This window comes from Nomascus leucogenys, chromosome 4 (genome assembly GCF_006542625.1).
Source record: "Nomascus leucogenys isolate Asia chromosome 4, Asia_NLE_v1, whole genome shotgun sequence".
Classification (NCBI taxonomy): domain Eukaryota; kingdom Metazoa; phylum Chordata; class Mammalia; order Primates; family Hylobatidae; genus Nomascus; species Nomascus leucogenys.
This window is the reverse complement of record NC_044384.1, coordinates 133,204,612-133,224,128: the sequence shown is the minus strand read 5'-3', so window position 1 is coordinate 133,224,128 and position 19,517 is coordinate 133,204,612. Positions and strand designations below refer to the sequence as shown.

Here is a 19,517-nt window from a genome sequence, read left to right as displayed (position 1 = left end):
TCTGTCTCAGACACACACAAAAAGTACATAGTGCATTGGGAGCCATTTTTAAAGGAACCTACAGCACATGTCTTCTCTTTTGCTCTGGCATAAACCTAGATATTAATCCTAACATTCAGAGCCATGCCCTATAAGAAAACTTCAGGACTGATAGGGAGAATGAGTGTGGGTCATTCAAGATGATTATGTTTAGGAGAGAAAGGAGGCAATGGAGAGGAGTATCTTTTAAAAGAAATTGGGGCAGGTAATGCAGAGGACATCTGTTGTCTTTGCCTGTCCTTTCCATTTTATCTTCAGTTATCAGCTCCCTGATCTTTTCCTTGGAAATCACCCTTCCCTATTCTCAACCCATGTAGTTCAAGTAGGGAAGACTCAAATCCATAGTCTTCCAACCAGAGTTACAGTGATGGGTTTAGAAATGGGAATGTTCTGGGAAAATCAGCATGTACTACAACCCAGGGCAGTCTGACTCAGGACTGGAACTTTGTCTGGTATTACAGAGAAAAAGGATCTCAGCGTTCTGGCGTGGCTGAGCTGGTAGAATAAAAGACTGGACCTGCTGGCCACCATCTCTGTCACCAATTGGTATGAGGAAGCCAAAAACATCTATGGAGCTGGAAAGAGGAATATTTTCAATTACATCATCTGAGTACCTGGTTCCACCTGTGTCTGAAGTTAGCATAAGTTATGTAAGTCAATCTCTCCGTTACTACTTTGCTTAAGCTAATTTAATTTAGGTTTCTGTCCTTTGCAGCAGAGATGACATTCTCCAAACAAAGACAGCAATGTCAGCAGATAAGGAGATTGTCCTACTGGCAACATCCACCTCTCACCATTTTTATTTGCTCCTTGGAGTCTGAGCTGCCTTTTTGTCCACCTAGAGTAGAATCTAAGTGGCTGGTCCAGGCTTAGTTGATCTTGATTCTAAGAGTTTATCACCACAGCTATTGGTACCAAGTACTAGCTCTTGCTTGGAATCCAGTCTATAAGTTAACAGAGTTGGAAAATGAAGTCAAAGAAGTAGGAGAAGATGTGAAAAACAGGAAGTCAAAGGAAAAGGGGATGTTTAACAGTGTGAAGTGCTTCCTACAGAATAAATAAGAACTGTGAAAAAAATCACCTTATCTTGGTCGGGCAGGTGGCTCATGCCTGTAATCCCAGCACTTTGGGAAGCCAAGGCGGGTGGATCACATGAAGCCAGGAAGGAGCTCAAGACCAGCCTGGCCAACATGGCAAAATCCCATCTCTACTAAAACTACAAAAATTAGCTGGGCATGGTAGCGCAGGTCTGTAATCCCAGCTACTTGGGAGGCTGAGGCACAAGAATTGCTTGAGCCCTGGAAGCGAGGTTGTAGTGAGTCGAGATCGTACCACTGCACTCCAGCCTGGGTGACACAGTGAGAGTCTGACTCAAAAACAAACAATCAACAACAAAAAAAACACTTTAACTATGATGATTAAGACGCTGTTTGGCAACTTTGAGGAAATGTTTTCACTAGAGCACTATGGAGTCTTTAGCAGAGATAAAAAATCTCATGTGTGGTAGCAAGTGTATATTTCTCTTTTCTTTTGGCAAAAGAGAAAATGACAGAGATGGAAAAGTGGCTCAAAGAGAAGTATGAGAAGAAAAAGTGTTTTTGCTTGAGAGAAATATTTGTACAAGTTTATAATCTGAAGGAAGAGGAAGGATGGAAGAGCTAGGATAATGGATGGAATAAGGTCATCTATGAGATGAGGTCCAGGGAAACAGTTAAACGGTTCTCCTTAGTCTGGTATTCTCAAACCTGTCTGCACTTAGAATCACCTGGGAGGTTGTAAAAAACAAACAAAAACAATGTCCATGCCTCATTCCAGACAATGTAATAAGATTCTCTGTGGGGCGGGACCCAGGCAGAGATGTTTTGATGTGCAGCCAAGGAAAGAGCACTCATTACACAAACCTGTCATTTCCTGGGTCAGTGGGAATGAATACGCTGTGAGATACTTAAAAACAAACAGAGCTTAAGACAGATGGCATTGATCTCTTCAATAAAAAAAAAATAGAAGGTCAACTGTTAAGAACAAGTGGAATAATGGCTAGTTTGGAGCCAAAAAGGACAGTGTAAAAGGTTTAGAAGGGTCATTAGGTTAAAAACAAATGTCCATGGAAATAAATGCCTCTGTAGTGTTTCTGCTTATGTGCAATTAAGTCATGTAATGAATAGTTCTCAAAATGAAACACAGCTACTGCAACTGGAAAACAATTCAATAACTCATCAAGGTTGCAAACTTTAAAACATAAGAACAAAGAAAGTGAAATGGTTACATCAACTTTGGAAAATAAATCACACAGAGGGTAACATTAGCTGTGAGGATTAAACAGTAGAAATATGTAATATCCACTCCAGCAGTCATTTAAATATAATGCTTTTTTTTCTTCTAAGGAGCTCGGCAGATGAAATTACATTTCTATGTTACATTTTTATGAAGGGCTTTAATGATTCATTTTTTCATTTTTGAAGAGACTGTGGGAGTGGGTAGATGGGTACAGAAAATATGAGTTAATTTGCCCACGTTTAAAAGAAAGAAAACATAATTCTATAAATTCATCTCAAACTTTTTCAGGGCTTAAAAAAAAAGAAGAGGATAGTGTCTGACCATAAAATGCATTTAACCTATAGAGGGTTTAAAATATAACTGTAGAACATAATGAAAGCCATGAAAAAGATAAAAGTGTTATGAAACCACAGAAACAACTCAAAACACGTTGCTTGCATCTGTCCATTTTACGAGATTTTCCTATGCATGAGGATAATTCACATAGGCCTTGAGATGTGCAGTGTATAAACCAAGGAGAGTGTGGAAGCTGAGACTGCAAAGTATGCTGTTGTGGGGTCAATTTAAGGAGTGTGGGCCAAGAAAAATCTTCCCCTCCAACCTCTAATTGTTCACTGAAAATAAATTGACAATGGGCAGACCAATAGGAGAAAAAGGCCTACAGATTTCTTTAGCATGCATAAACATAGGGGAATAACGGGAAGACAATTACCCAGTAATGCAGTGAGGTTCAGGTACTGATTTACCCTTCTTCATAGGGAAGGGGAGATGGGGGAAATGTGGCCATTTGAGGGGTAGTAAATAATTTTTAGAGGAAATGAATAAGCCCAAAGAACAATGGCCTGGGACAAAGCTCCTCTGAGCGCTAAGGGAGGTAGTGGAAAGGTGAGGGATGGAACTTCACTGTGAGCAAAGGTTGTCTTATTGTGGAGATAAAGTGTCCCAGGTGATTTCTGAAAAGCTGCCTTCAGAAGAAAAGACGAAAAGTCTTGGCATGGTACAGTTTTTTGCCTCTTCTCTTCTGAGCGCTTAATCTTTCCAGATTACTTGATAAGAATCTTGGAAAGGGTGCAGGCAGATCTTAAGACAATTGTATTTCTTTTAGAAAGAAGTTTTCTTAATCAGATAAGGGAATTCCAGAAAGAGTCCCTGCCTGCCCTTTGGAGGTGGGGGGAGAAACAAGAGAAGATTAGTAAATTTTTGGTTCTGAGGCAGTTTCTAAGCCTTTCTGATTTCTTTTAATTCGAGGTGCTCAGCATGCCAAAGTACCATACTGTGGGGTATCACTCTTTGCTCCCCAACAGGAGAAACTAGAATGTCATGTGATGGACTCTGTAAGCAACAGGAAGCCATGAAGACAGGTGAGCAGTGAAGCCATGAGACTGGAACTGTTACACTTGCAGGAATACTAATTGTGAGGCTATTGCAATGTTTGGGTAAGAGATGAAGAGTTAAACCAGAGGACTGGGAAAAAAGTCCTTGTGAATAACTGCAAGAGGCATTGCAGGTATAAAATGAGTAAATGATTGGATATGCATAAGAAAGAAGAAGGTGGAGTCATGGGTGATTCTGTGGTTTGAATGAAGGTTTACGTTGTTTCAATTTTCATTATCAAAATAGTACTTACTCATTTTAAAAAAAATTGGAAAATATAGGGAAGTATACTTTAAAAAAGAAAGGACAAACCACCTGCAATCCTATTATCCACAGATAGTCACCATATTGTATTTTCTTAGTTTTTTTATGCATATTTCTTTTTAATTTTTTAAACTTTTTATTGAAGTATAATAGATATACCAAAAAGTGAACAAATCCTAAGTGTACAGCTCAATGAATTGTTACAAAATTAATACAACGGTGTAATTACCACTTAGATTAAGAAATAGAATATTAACAGCATTTCAGAAGTTCCTCCACCCCCTCTCCCTAAGCACCCTACCAATCACCACACCTCTTCTACTTCAAGAGTAACCACTACTTGGACTTGTAACATTTGTGTGTTTTTTATATAAATGGGCTCAGAATATTATCATTACATCTTTGTCTTCCTTTACCCAGTATTATTGACATAAAATTATCAATGGCTTTGTGTGTACTTGTAGTTTATTCTTCTTGCCATAGTATTCCATTAGAAGCATGAATATAGCATAATTTATTACTCCATTCTACTACTGATGAACATTTGAGTTGTTGCCAATCTGTAGCTATTATGAATAATGCTATCTGTTCCTGTGCAAGTCTGTTGGAGCACAACTACATTCATTTCTCTAAATATAAACCAGAAGTAAAATTGCTGGTCATAGGGTATTTTTCACCTTCAGTACACACTAACAGTTTTTCAGGGTGGTTGTACCACCTAAACTCCCACCAGGATATAAGAGCTTTCCATAACCTCCATTCCATAACCTCATCAATACCTGGGCATGTCAGCGTTCTTAATTTTTGCTATACTGTGAATTCTGTAGTGATATTTGTAGTGGTCTTAACTATCATTTTATGTATTTCTAATAAAGTAAAGCATTTTTCATAAATTTAATGGCCATTATGTTATTCTCCTTTGTGAAGTTTCTGTTCACATGTCTTGCCCATTTTTTCATTAGGCTGTCTCTTACTTATTGGTTTGGAGGGAATCTTTATATATTCTGAATATGAGCACATTATCAATTCTACCTGCTGCAAAAATTTTCTTCCACTCTGCAGCTTGCCCTTTTATTCTTTTCATGGTGTCCTTTGAAGAAGAAAGTTTCTTGATTTTAAATACTGTCGAAAGTGTTGATCTTTTCCTTTATGTTAAACATTTTTTGGCTCTTGCTTAAGAAATCTTTCCCCAGCCAAAGGTTAAATTAGATTGTTCTAGCAAACTCTGATGCTCTGAAGAATCAAATCACTACTCTCATTGATTAGTGATGCCTCTGGCAAAGGATCCCAAGCTAGTAGGTTCAGCTTTAACCAAATGTCAAAAAAATGCATTAGTGCTATAGCTTAGTGTTCAATATTTTAAGTAATAATCAAATCTAAGAAAAAAGTCCAAATAAATCTGGGAGTAAAAAATACATATCAAGATATAAATTGAATTATATTAAGAACATAGAAAGGGCAAAGATAAAGCAAGCGAATAAACAAAACTGTGAAAGAAGCACCATAGGAGAATTTACCCTGAAAACATGATCCTCTGAATTTGAATTTGAACTCCGGAAGAAAAAACAGTAAGTTTTTTATGTGTTTTTTTTTCACCTTCTTGAGTTAATATTGAGTCATTACTAAAGTGGTGTATGTCTCCAAGTATTTTTTTTTCTCAATTGTATTTTATTAATGCCTTGCATCTTTGAGGATGTCTTTCAATTGCCTTGACACATCACATGACTAAGTGATATATTCTTGGATCACTATTGTTTCTCCCCAAACTCTATAGATAGCCCTATTTTTAACATGCTAACTGTTGCAAAGTTGTCCGAAGTTAGTGTGATGTTTTTTTCATTTACTGGTAAGTTTTTTTTTTTTTTTTCTGGATGTTTACAGGGTTTTCTATATGACATTATCATTGAAAAATTCCACCACACTGTGAATCTACATGAGTCATTTTTGGTTGATTTTTGCCTAGAACATAGTGAACACACTTCTGATCTATATACCAAATTACTTTATTCAAATCCGGAACATTTTCTTCAACTGAGCCCTAATTATTCCTGTTTTCCGTTTAGTTTGGCCTTTTCATCCTAAATACTCATAGTTCTTTGGCTGATCTTCTCTTACCTATGCTCTTTACTTATCATCATTTCTCTGATGATTTCAATTTTTGTGTCTTTTGGTTCTGTGTTCTGATCTCCAGGTATGCGCTTAATATCAACTCAAATGTTCTCCAGTGTTAATTTTGTATTCTTGCCTCCATTGAGGGCTTTAATTCTGCTACATCTTTTCATATTTCTTTACAACCCTAGAAGAATCTCACCAATCTTATATTTTGTCTCCTCTCATGTTTTTTGTCTTAGCCTGATATCTGTTTCACAATGGCTATATATAAAATATATAAAAATTAAAATATATATATTTTTTAGTTTTTATTTTTAAATTTCCTTAGGCTCCTGAGGAACAGGTTGTGTTTGGTTACATGAGTAACTTCTTCAGTGATGATCTGTGAGATTTTGGTGCATCCATCTCCCGAGCAGTATATGGTGTACCCTATTGGTAGTCTTTCATCCCTCAGCCCCTTCCCACCCTTTCCCCTGAGTCCCAAAATTCCACTGTGTCATTCTTATGCCTTTGCATCTTCATAGCTTAGCTCCCACGTATGAGTGAGAACATATGATGTTTGGTTTTCCATTCCTGAGTTACTTCACTTAAAATAACAGTCTCCAATCTCATCTAAGTCACTATGAATGCCATTAATTCATTCCTTTTTATGGCTGAGTAGTATTCCATCATATATATATATATATATGCCACAGTTTATTTATCCACTCGTTGATTGATGGGCATTTGGGTTAGTTCCACGTTTTTGCAACTGTGAACTGTACTGCTATAAATGTGTGTGCAAGTATCTTTTTCATATAATGACTTATTTTCCTCTGGGTAGATACCCAGTAGTGTGATTGCTGGATCAAATGGTAGTTCTATTTTTAGTTCTTTAAGGAATCTCCACACTGTTTTTCATAGTGGTTGTACTAGTTTACATTCCCTCCAGCAGTGTAGAAGTGTTCCCTATTCATCACATCCAAGCCAACAACTATTATTTTTTTTATTTTTTTATTATGGCCACAATGTCCATACATTTTTATGTTCCACTAAAGATGCCAAATAGTTTCCATGAGTTTCTTTTGGTTCTTGTAGTCAATCATTTTAAGAGACTCATTATTTGTCAGAGTTTTCAAAACACTCCTTCCTTTCCTTGTCCTGACTACCTTTTCATAAACTCCGTGTTGTTGTTTTCCCTCGTTGTTCTCATCCTTGAACAAGGAGAGACTTTTCTCCTTCTTCAAAAGTTTCAAGAGTTATAATTGAATAGAGCACAACTGTCTGACCTTATAAATCTAAAGGGTTATGGTTTCAGGCTAGTAATAGAGGGAGCTCGTGCAAAATAATTTAGGCTCTTACACATGATAAAATCTTCCACCGCAGTGTCATTATAACTAACTTTTGCATAAGGCATTGGAAATGTAAAAAGCTCTGTAAATATTTGTTTAATTGCATCTTCAACAAGTCTGTGAGGTACATATTAGCATTGGAATTTGATGAACAAGAGAACAAGCTCAAGGATATTCTGTGATTCGCTTAAGATTACATAGCCAGCAAGTCCTAGAACCAGGATTCAAACCCAGCTCTTGGGAGTCCCCCAAACCCTTATCCTTCTGCATGGGATAAAGATATTCCCTTTTATATGAGACTTGCAAATTTTATAATTTTAATAAGAATAGCTTATTTTTAAAATCACAGGTGGGTAGAAAGCCAAGTCATTAAGATCATGAGCCCATAACCTAGGCACTTTCTGGTGACGGTTACCTGAACAATGATCTCGGTGACTGTAAGGCGACTCTCAGAGCAGCAGCCCTGCAAACCCAAACAACACAAAGACAGAAGGTTGCTGTCATAAAAATCAACGATTTAAATGGATCAGGTTTAAGAAGTCATTCTTCATCTCGCAGTTTTGGGGTCATCAAACATGCTCACCTCCCACCCCCAACACGGTCTCCCAAAGTATCTAATCAAGTAAAACTGAGATAGCAAATAAATAGATTTACAATCCTGGAGTCTGTGTTTGACAGAAACAGTAAGCCCACAGGAGAAGGAGGCTGTGATATTTTCTAACAGTCCTCACAGATTCCTCCAGAATCCTCTCACTAGCCAGTCTGCCTCCCATCCTGTGCTGTATCTGAATGCCCCTGAACCAGGCAAAACGTGCCTCACAGTCTAAGCAGACCAGGATGCACCAGACCAGCCAGCTCCTCCCTGGATTTGCTCTCATCCTTGCTGTACCATCTCCCTCTTCTCCAGCCATTTTCTCCCTTTCTGATTTGTTTAAAAACAATGAGATTGATTTTAGGAAATAATATCCCTTTACATTTATCAAGTGTTCCACTGTTTACATATTGCTTTCACGCACATAATTCTCTGGGGACCTGGGTACATTCCTTTGGACATTAAAGAAAATTTGCTGACAATCAGAAATTGCGTGTTTAGAAAGAATGACATTATATGGTGGTGGTCAAATATTTTTGGAAACAAACAAATTAAAGAAACCTCCTTAACCATGACTTCATCAATCCCAGAACTGTCTACCACTCTTTACCTGTCCTTCCAGCAGATACAGTTTGCTTTTAACAACAACAAATGGGAAAAGGCTGAGATGATGTTTATTTGAAATTCCTTCCAGTACAAAGCCAAGAAGATGAATAAGATTAATTTACACCTGAACTTTAATTTTTTTCTTGACGTCCAACGTCTGAACTTGTTTGTTGAGCAAATCTGCAATATTTTGCTCACCCCAACAAGACACACTTCAGACATGAATTGATTTCTTAAACAAATACGAATCCAGAAAATAATCAGATTTCTCCTTTCTTCACAGAAAACAAGAAAATCCCAAAGGCTCATAATGTCTAAAGCGATGCTTCTCTTCCCATTAGGTACAAACTTTTCATTTCTGTGTTCATTTACAACATTAAAATTATTACAGGTCAGTTTCAATATATAACAAAAATATACCAGAATATTTAATATATGTCATCCCTAGTACATAGAATATAAATTTTAGGGTGATGACAATTAGAAATTGTCATGTTTGTAATAGTCCATGTTTATAAGAACGTAAGTTGCCAAGTTCTGTGTTACTAGTTATTTTTCTTTAAATTCATATCCAACTGACTCCCAGTCTCTCCTACCACTTTTACATCAAAAGCATCTGATATTAACACATTGAATTGTTTGAAGCTTCCCATGTGTTCAAGAAGGTAATAGAAAATAGGATGTTTCCTCCAGGTGGTAATTTCAAACAACAGAATTTCAACATACAAATGGTTGGGCTCTGACATCATAGAAGTTTTGTTTCCAGGCAACATAGCTTCGGCCATAATATTTCACCCATAGTCCCAGCAGGGTCAGAATGGAGCACTGGGTGTCTGGCTGAACAGAAGAGTCTCTCCAAAGGGGTGCCTGTAAAGGGGTTTCAGCACTGGAATGGGTTAGACCAGCCAACGGCCAACACTGAAAATTGCCTTCAGTCCTGAGATTGTGATTCCAAGGACAGTGATGGAAGTGCCCTCACCACATGTAGGATGTCTACTGACTTCTCCAATGCCTTGCTCTCATTCCTCTCAGGAATTTCCTGGAGTGAAGTAGAAGGCGCAGAGTTGAACATTCCTTAGCCCCTCGCCTGAGCTTCTAGGGGAGGAGAAGAATGAACAAAATGGGATTTATTTCTGTACTTCTATAGGTGTAGAAGAGATCTTGGAAGAGGCTTATGGAAGAAGGAAATCGAGGATGAGTGGTAGGCGCACTGGGGGATTTTGAAATGGCAAAATGAAGAGCTGGGTCTTATATAATGAGAAACCAAAATAAGGATGTGAATCACAGGAAATGGAAAAGTTCATGTCTGTGGGAGCGCTCTGCCAGGCATTGCTCCCATGCAGGTTTAGAGGCATGCTGGAGTGGTGCAGCTCTTCCTCCTCATCGTCGTCATCGTCGTCATCATCATCATCATCATCATCATCACCGTGAACACTGACATGCACTGAGCATTTGCTCTGTGTCACCGCTCCCATCATGATTTCACAGTCACCATAAGTAATGTTACATCCTTTGCCCAATTCACACAAGAAGTTGTGGGGCAGGAATTCAGCGCAGGTGTGTCTAATTCCAGAACTGACACTCTTAACTGGCTGTGCTTGGTCGTGCTCCATCCTTTACCAGAGGTACCCTTCCCCCAGGCTCCAAGCCAACACATCCCCCATGGTCCCCGAATATACACCTCTTCTCACCATACTTATCACAATTTCAGAGCAGGGACTGTGGTCTCAGTCACTTCTGTATCCCCACTGATAAGAAAAATCTGGGAAGTGTTCATTAACTATGTGAATGGAATTCAATTGTGATACGGTTTGGCTGGTCCCCACCCAAATTTCATCTTGAATTGTGCTCCCATAATTCCCATGTGTTGTGGGAGAAACCCAGCGGGAGATAATTGAATCATGAGGGGGGTTTCCCCAACACTGTTCTCATGGTAGTGAAGAAGTCTCACAAGGTCTGATGGTTTAATACGGAGTTTCCCCCTTCACTTGGCTCTCACTTTCTCTCTGGTCTGCCACCACATAAGATGTGACTTTTACCTGTTGCCATGGTTGTGAGGCTTCTCCACCCACATGGAACTGTGAGTCCATTAAACCTCTTTTTCTTACAGTCTCAGGTATGTCTTTACCTGCAATATGGAAAAAATCTAACACAAATAGAGAGGAAGAATTAGAAAGGCCGGGTGCGGTGGCTCACGCTTGTAATCCCAGCACTTTGGGAGGCCGAGGCGGGCGGATCACGAGGTCAGGAGATCGAGACCACGGTGAAACCCCGTCTCTACTAAAAATACAAAAAATTAGCCGGGCATGGTGGCGGGCGCCTGTAGTCCCAGCTACTCGGAGAGGCTGAGGCAGGAGAATGGCGTGAACCCAGGAGGCGGAGCTTGCAGTGAGCCGAGATTGCGCCACTGCACTCTAGCCTGGGCGACAGAGTGAGACTCCGTCTCAAACAAAAAAAAAAAAAAAAAAAAAAAAAAAAGAATTAGAAAGGATCTAGGAGACTGCCAGGACCAGGGCATAGGGATGGAGGGGGAAATATAAATGTCAGAAGGGGGAAGCAAGGCTGCTGCATATAAGCAAGCAAATCAGTGATTTTAAAATGTTGATTCTCACAGATAGAAACAGACCAAAAAAAATGAAAGTCCGTTTAGCAAAGAAGAAGTACCATGGTTCCTCCGAACACTGCGTATCTATTTCTCCCTTTGTTGTTGTTAATTTTTACTTTTAATTGCAAATTGACACATTGTAGTTGTATATATTTAAGGAGTACCAAGTGATGTTATGATTTATGAATAAGATGTAAATTACCTCAAACTAATTGCATATCCATCACTTTTTCAGAGAGCCACTGTGGAAGATGATATTCATAGTTGCATCTGCCTATTTAATGCTATTCTCATTAACAGCAAATTTCAAGATCTATTTCAAATTGGTTTTGAAATTACATACTTCTGAAAGGCGGATTAATAATAAGACTAATTTTATATCTGCCCAGCTGCTTGAGATGGAATCTCCAAGATCCTGCGAGGAGAAAACTCACAAGCTCACTGGAGGTGAGAATCATGTTCCTTGACTGACAGCATCTCTTCTCTGTCTATTGTGCTTCCAGGGCCATGGTCCTTCTGTTTTGATGACCTTTCAGTACTACTCTTGAAAATACTAGATGGCCTCACATCTATGAGAATGGCTATCATCAAGAAACAAAGGATACCAAAAGGGGAAGACGTGGAGAAATTGAAACGCTTGTACTCTGTAAGTAGGAATGTAGGATGGTGCAGCCACTATGGCAAACAGTATTTAGGTTTCCAAAACATTAAAATTAGAATGGCCATATATTCCAGAAATCCCATTTCTGGGTGTATCTCTCCAGAAGAATAGAGATGAGGACCTCCAAAAAAATATCTGCACCCCCATGTTCATTGTAGCATTATTCACAATAACCAAGACACAGAAACAACCTCGATGTCAATCAACAGATGACTGCATAAAGAAAATGTGATCTATATATATATGGGGGTGTGTGTGTGTGTGTGTGTTACACATGTAATAGATGTGTAACATATACACACATGTATTACATATATATACACACCCATACACGCACAATGGAATATTATCCAGCTTTTTGAAAAGAAATCCCGCCATGTGTGACAACACGGCTGAACCTGAGGATATGATGCTAAGTGAAAGAAGCCAGTCACAGAAAAACACTGCATGATTCCACCCACAGAAAGTATCTAAAATAGTCAAAAGAAAACTTCAGGTCAATAGCCTTGATAAAAATAGACACAAAAATCCTCAACAAAATACTAGCAAACGGAATCCAGCAGCACATCAAAAAACTAATCTATCACGATCAAGTAGGCTTTATTCTCAGGACAAAAGGTTGGTTTAACATACACAAACCAAAAAATGTGATTCACCACATAAACCGAACTCAAAACGAGAACCACATGATAATCTCAATAGATGCAGAAAAGGCTTCTAATAAAATTCAACATCTCTTCATGTTAAAAACACTCAGCAAACTAGGCATAGACGGTACGTACCTTAAAATAATATGAACCATCTATGACAAATCCACAGCCAACATCATACCGAGTGGACAAAATCCAAAAGCATTCCCCTTGAGAACTGGAAAAAGACAAGGATGCAATATAAGTCTTGGTTGCAGTTTTAAATAAACCTAGATTAAATAACCCTCATTCTATCCTATTTTCTTTCTCTATATATAATAAATATGCATATATGTAGCTACATGTATATGCTTGTGAATATATATATGTATATGCATATCACACACACAAAGTATGCCACTCTCACTACTCCTATTGAACATAGTACTGGACGTTTTACCCAAAGCAAACAGGCAGAGAAAAAAAAATAAAAGGTGTCCAAATAGGATTATATACCTAGAAAACGTCATAGTCTCTGACCAAAAGCTCCTAGAGAGAAGAGAGAGAGGAGAGAGGGGAGAGAGAGGAAGAGAGAAGAGGTGAGGAGAGGAGAGGAGAGGAGAGGAGAGGAGAGGGGAGGGGAGAGAGGAGTGAGAGAGAGGAGAGGGGAGAGGAGAGAGGAGAGGAGAGACAGGAGAGAGAGAAGAGAGAGAGGAGAGAGGGAAGAGAGATTGGAAAGAGAGGAGAGGAGAGGAGAGGTGAGGGGAGGGGAGGAGAGGAGAGGGGCGGGGAGGGGAGAGAGGAGAGGGGCGGGGAGTGGAGAGAGGAGAGGGGAGAGGAGAGAGGAGAGGAGAGAGAGGAGAGAGAGGAGAGAGAGAAGAGAGAGAGGAGAGAGGGAAGAGAGACGGGAGAGAGAGAAGGAGAGGAGAGGAGAGGGGAGGGGAGGGGAGAGGAGGGGATGGGAGGGAGAAGAGAGGAGAAGAGAGAGGAGAGGAGAGAGAGAAGGGAGAGAGACAAGAGAGACAGGAGAGAGAGGAGAGACAGAAGAAGAGGAGAGAGGAGAGGAGAAAGAGAGAGAGAGAGAGAGGAGAGAGAGATGAACAAACAAGTGGAAAGAATTAATCAAAACAGGTAACCTGAGTGAGGGCACCCATAACAATATTGGAATGAATAAAATTTCCCTACTAAAAAGACAAAGCCCCTGTAATTGGTGGGAAATTCCAAGAACCAGTATAAATCAGAGAGACAGTGATTCAAAATAAAAGGATAGACAAATACAAATTGAACAAATAAGATTAAAAAGAAAGTGGGAGTGCAACATATATTAATACATTCATTTGTTCAAAACTATTTCCTGTGTGGATACCATGTGCCCAGCCCTACTCGAGGTGTTGGTGACATAGACAGAATTTTGGCCCTCGACAAAAACCATGTAAACATATTAACAATATCAGTTCAAAAAATAAAGCTTCAAATATGAAGAAATATTATTCACGGAAATAGGATTTAAGGCAAATAGCATTAAATTAAGAAAAAGTAGTATAGCTTCTTTGTGTATAGTATTTTAAAAGCAAAACACCCTGCAATAGGTGAATTTTAACATTATAAAAAGAAAACAATTTCTTTTTCTGTTTAGCATATGACCCAACAATTCTACTCCAAGGCATTTAACCAAGTGAAATGAAAGCATATGTTAGCCCAAAACCTGTACACAAATATTTATAGCATCTCTATTTGCAATAGCTCAGAACAGAAAACAACCAACTACCTGTTAATTTGTGAATGGCTAAACAAATTGAGGCACATCCATAGACGGGAATACCATTCAGCGCTGGAAATGAATGAAGCAGTTATAGGTGCAGCAACTTGAAGGAATCTCAAAGGTGTTATGCTAAGTAAAGGAAGCCAGACTCAGAGGATTGTAAGCTGTATGATTCTATTTCCATGGCATTCTGGAAAAGGCAAAAACTATAGGGATAAAAAGCACATCAGTGCTTGTCAGGGACCCAAGGACCTTTTTTGGGTGACAGAAATCTTCTACCTTGATTTCCATCAAAGAAATGTTTACATGACTGGACACATGGATTTGCAAATGATGGTATTTTCTATTTTCATGCTTGCACATGTTTTTTCAAACTCCTTCACACTAAAAGGATATATCTGCCCAGGCGCGGTGGCTCACGCCTATAATCCCAACACTTTGGGAGGCTGAGGTGGGAGGATCGCTTAAGGCCAGGAGTTCGAGACAAGTCTGGGCAACATAGTGAAACCCGGTCTCTACTAAAAATACAAAAAATTAGGTGCACATCTGTAGTCTCAGCTACTTTGGAGGGTGAGGTGCAAGGATCGCTTGAGCCTGGGAAGTCACGGCTGATAGCGTGCCCCTGCACTAAAGCCTCGAGAAAAGAGTGAGACCCTGTCTCAAAAAAAAGTAAAAATAAAAAATAAAATAAATAAAAATTTTAAAAGGGTAAATTTTAATAAAGCTGCATGTGTTACAAACTGGAAAACGATATTACCCAAATTTAATGAGAAACACTGAGTTGTGCAGGAGAAAGTCCTGAAGATAAATCAGAACATTTTGCATCTTCCTCTTTCTTGACCATGAAGCAGCAGCTGGCAGGACAGACGACCACCCTCCTCTCGAAATGCATGTCTTCTGGCTGATGCCATTTTAGAGTCTCGAGGTTTCAGCTCCACAGTGAAGCTTACATTTCCTGCCCCCAGGATTCAGCCGAGCAGGAGGTGTCTGGAATTCACGCTTCTACATGGCATCCATTTATTTCCCACTGAATTTTCCACTGCTTGCCACCGTGTACATAAACTGTAGCTTGGCCTGAGAGGGGAATTTACCACTTCTCCAAAGGTATGTGCTACCATGAAGAAGAAATCCAAGCTGCCGTCCTCAGAAACCATCAATTCAGTTTTGCTTTTTGAACCCTCATTTGCGCAATCCATTGATGCTATAAATTACTGGTAAGGCTTATATGTCCCCTCATCTCCTCATTCAACAAGGAATTCAACATCCGAGAGGAAAGAAAACCATAAGATAAAAGAATAGAAGAATGGCAATGAATTGCTGCATGCTTCTTAGCAGTGAGAGGGAAGAATTGGAGATACTGAGAGATCCCCCAAATCACGCCATTTGGATCATAGCAGAGGTGATAACCAAAATATTAAACCATGTGTACATGATGGACATAAACAATCAGACAGATGCTGTCTGAAACCTACACTACAGCCCCATGATATGTGTCCTGGCTGCCTATGCCCTCTGGACATTGGCTGCAGCTGAGGAAGTTTAAGACAGCAACATGCCCTCTGCTTACACTCACTCCAAACACTCTGCTCTCCGTAACAAATAATAATAGAGCTAATTGTTAGAAGTGGAATGCTAATAATAAAGCATCCTACTGCTAAAATCACAAGCAAACGATTCCAAACTCTACAGGTTATCAGCTACCAGGAATCATAAAACGCAAATTGTATCACTCCTTCCTATCCAAAGTTTTTAGGTGTTTTAAGAAGCAGCACAGAGATTCCGGGGGCCCCCAGTGACCATAAGCTACTACATGGTTGTTCATCCAGGACTTGCAGAGAAGAGATCCCCAGGGGTAGAGTTCAAAAATTCTAAATACTGGGGCTTGTGTGTGGTGGCTCATGCTTGTAATTCCAGCACTTTGGGAGGCTGAGGCACGCAGATCTCTTGAGCCCAGGAGTTTAAGACCAGCCTGGGCAACGTGGCGAAACTTCGTCTCTACCAAAAATACAAAAATTACCTGGGCTTGGTAGTGTGCACCTGCAGTCCCAGCTACTCAAGAGGCTGAGGTGGGAGGATCACTTGAGCCTGCGGAGGTCGAGGCTGCAGTGAGCTGCAATTGTGCCACTGCTCTCCAACTTGGGCAACAGAGTGAGAACCTGTGTCAATAACATTTTTAAAGTTTAAAAAAAATTCCAAAAACTGGAAGCGGGGAGTGGGCAGACCATTTGAAACTCAACGAGGAGGCAGTGAAAGACAACCTGGCCTGTGCAATCAGGCACGTTTACTGCCTCTTTTCCTTCTAAGACTGGCTGACGATGTGTCTATCCCCAGGACACAGGCCCAGCATCAGGCTTCCAGAAATGCTCTACATCCCAAGATGTTGGTAAAAGGGAGGGGAAGGGCCAGTCCATTTCCACTTCCACCCTCGGCCAAGAACATTTGCTGTCTCCATCAAAAGCCAAATGGAAGGAGAATGCAAGCTCATGAGCTTCCTTTTGCAAGGGGTTTGGTGTACAGATTATTTCATCTAGGTAATAAGCCTAGTACCTAATCTGTAGGCTTTTGATCCCCACCCTCCTCCCACCCTCCACCCTCCACCCTCAAGCAGGCCCTGGTGTCTGTTGCTCCTGTCTTTACGTTCATGTGTACTCATTGTTTAGCTCCCACTTATAAGTGAGAACATGTGATATTTGGTTTCTGTTCCTGTATTAGTTCACTTAGGATAATGGCCTCTAGCTCCATCCATGTTGCTACAAAGAATGTGATCTCATTCTTTTTTATGGTTGTGTAGTATTCCATGGTATATACGCACCACATTTTCTTTATCAAGTCCAGCGTTGATAGGCATCTAGGTTGATTCTCTATCTTTGCTAGAGATTTAGAAGGTAGAATTGTCAGGACATTGGATGTAGTAAGGAATAAAAGAGAAAGAAAATTTTACATGACTCAAAATTAGACGGTGGATTACTCAGCAAAAAATAAGAATGAATCGCCAACACAGTAACAAAGATGAATAAGCTACATGGTGTACAATTCTATTTATATAACATTCTGGAAAAGACAAAACTACAGGGACAAAAAACAGATCAGTTGTTTCCACGCACAGGGGCTTGGGACACAATTATGGTACAAAGGGCATGAGCGAAGCTTTAGGGGTGGTGGAACTGTTCTGTATCCTGAGTAAGGAACTGGTTACATGACTATAAGCTTTTATTAAAACTCACAGAGCTGTGCACTAAAATGGTGAATGTTAATCTATGTCAATTACATCTCAATAAATTTGACCTAAATAAATTTCTGTCTTGGGCAAATGAGTAGGAAATGATGTCACCCACTGATAAAGAAAATACTAGGGGAGGAACGGTTTTAGCTGCAGAAAGACAGGCAGAAGAGGCTTTCTATTTGGATTGTTTATTTAAAAATAGAGACAGAGTCTTGCTGTGTTGCTCAAGCTGGAGTGCAGCAGTGTGATCATGGTTCACTGTAGCCTTGACCTGCCAGGCTCAAGTGATCTTCCCACCTCAGCTTCCCAATTAGATGGGACTGCAGGCGGGCGCCACCATGCTTAGGTGGTGTTGGCTATGTTGAATTTGAACATCCAAGAGATTGGGAGCCATCAGCAGCTGGACACACGGGTGTGGAAGAGGTAGTGCGAGAGGTCAGGAGCCACAATACAGAGTGGGCAGCCATCAGTTCACAGGACACAGCCATGAGAGTGGAGAGCTGGACCTGGGAGAAAGGGTCATGCTTGGGGGCATTCGGCAGCCAGCTGTCTTCCCTCCATGTCTTCCCTGAAATACCTCCATCCTATGCCTGTATATCCTTAAATAATTTAACTTTAGTTTTTCCATTAGCATCTTTAAAAGCAAATATTCCTGGGAAACGTAATGTAATAAAAAAAAAAACCCTAATGTAATGATGGCTTAATGTACATTACTCAGGTAAGATCCTCTTATGAAAGCTGAGTTTGAATTTAGGATGGTTGGCCAGGCACAATGGCTCACACCCGTAATCCCAGCACTTTGGAAAGCTGAGGTGCAAGAATTGCTTGAGGCCAGGAGTTTGAGAGCAGCCTGAGCAATATGGCAAGACCTCATATTTACAAAAAATTATCTTAAAAAAATTAGGCTGGTGTCCTTAAATACTTTAAAATGTAGAGCATATTTATCAAATGCGTCCAATGATTGTGATGTATTATCTTTCCAAACATAGTTGAAAATGGAACGTCTCTTACCCAATATATTTTTTCCTTTTTTGGAATGGAGTTTCACTCTATCTCCCAGGCTAGATTGGAGTGGCACAGTCTCAGCTCACTGCAACCTCTGCCTCCCAGGTTCAACCGATTCTCCTGCCTCAGTCTCCCTAGTAGCTAGGATTATAGGTGCCTGCCACCACACCTGGGTAATTTTTTGTATTTTTAGTAGAGACAGGGTTTCACCATGTTGGCCAGGCTGGTCTCAAACTCCTGGCCTCAAGTGCCTACCTCGCTTGGCCTCCCACAGTGCTGGGATTACAGGCGTGAGCCACCATGCTCGGATACACTACATAATATCTATTAACCTCCTAGAGAGGGTTCTTCTAAACGGTAGTTTGGGAAATTCTACCTTATCTCAAAGGATGAGGATTGAGGCTGGCAGGCATTCCCCATGAAGTGCTGAGTCCCGGGATAGACAAAAAAGCATGCATGCAAGACCCAGGCATCTCCTGGTCCTCATACTGGGCATCAGACAGAAACCAGCTATGGCGGTAGAGCAGAGAGGGGAGCCAGCCCTCTCCCAGGTCTCCCAGCCAATCCTCACTTAGCCATACGTCAGCCCAAAGGGTAGTTAGCCCTGACTGCTGATTCTGGAACTCTAACCTCAAAGGTTTTGGGTTTCAGATTCAGACAAGGAAGAAAAAAGAAACCAAATCATTAAATTCAATGGGAAAACAAGTAAAAATAAATAGGTAAGTTTAAACTTTTATAGCATTTACATGATTAAACAAATGATGTTGATTGTAGTTGGTGATATTTTCCATACATAACTTATTAAGTAACAATCCAGTAATCTATAATTTAATTTAAAAGAATTATATATAGATATATACAAACATATAATATATATAGATAGATAGATAGATAGACAGATAGATAGATATAAAGTGAAAAGGTTTATTGTGAGAAATAAAGTAACAAAAGAGAATGTGCCTGTTGTTTCTTTTCCCCCTTTCTTAGTGTTTTTTTTTTCCCTGGGAGACCAAGTAACAACATGGGAGTGAGCTGAT

The 19,517-nt window shown here is 39.9% G+C and overlaps 1 long non-coding RNA gene across 1 annotated transcript; it reads right to left on the bottom strand.

Moving 5' to 3' along the window:
• Window positions 1–7,474: 7,474 nt before the first annotated feature.
• LOC115834723 lies at window positions 7,475–10,732 on the bottom strand. The gene is made up of 2 exons (XR_004029596.1): window positions 10,635–10,732; window positions 7,475–9,690 (listed from the first exon to the last, which is right to left on the bottom strand). It is a non-coding gene; the product is annotated as an uncharacterized LOC115834723 (long non-coding RNA).
• Window positions 10,733–19,517: the final 8,785 nt, after the last annotated feature.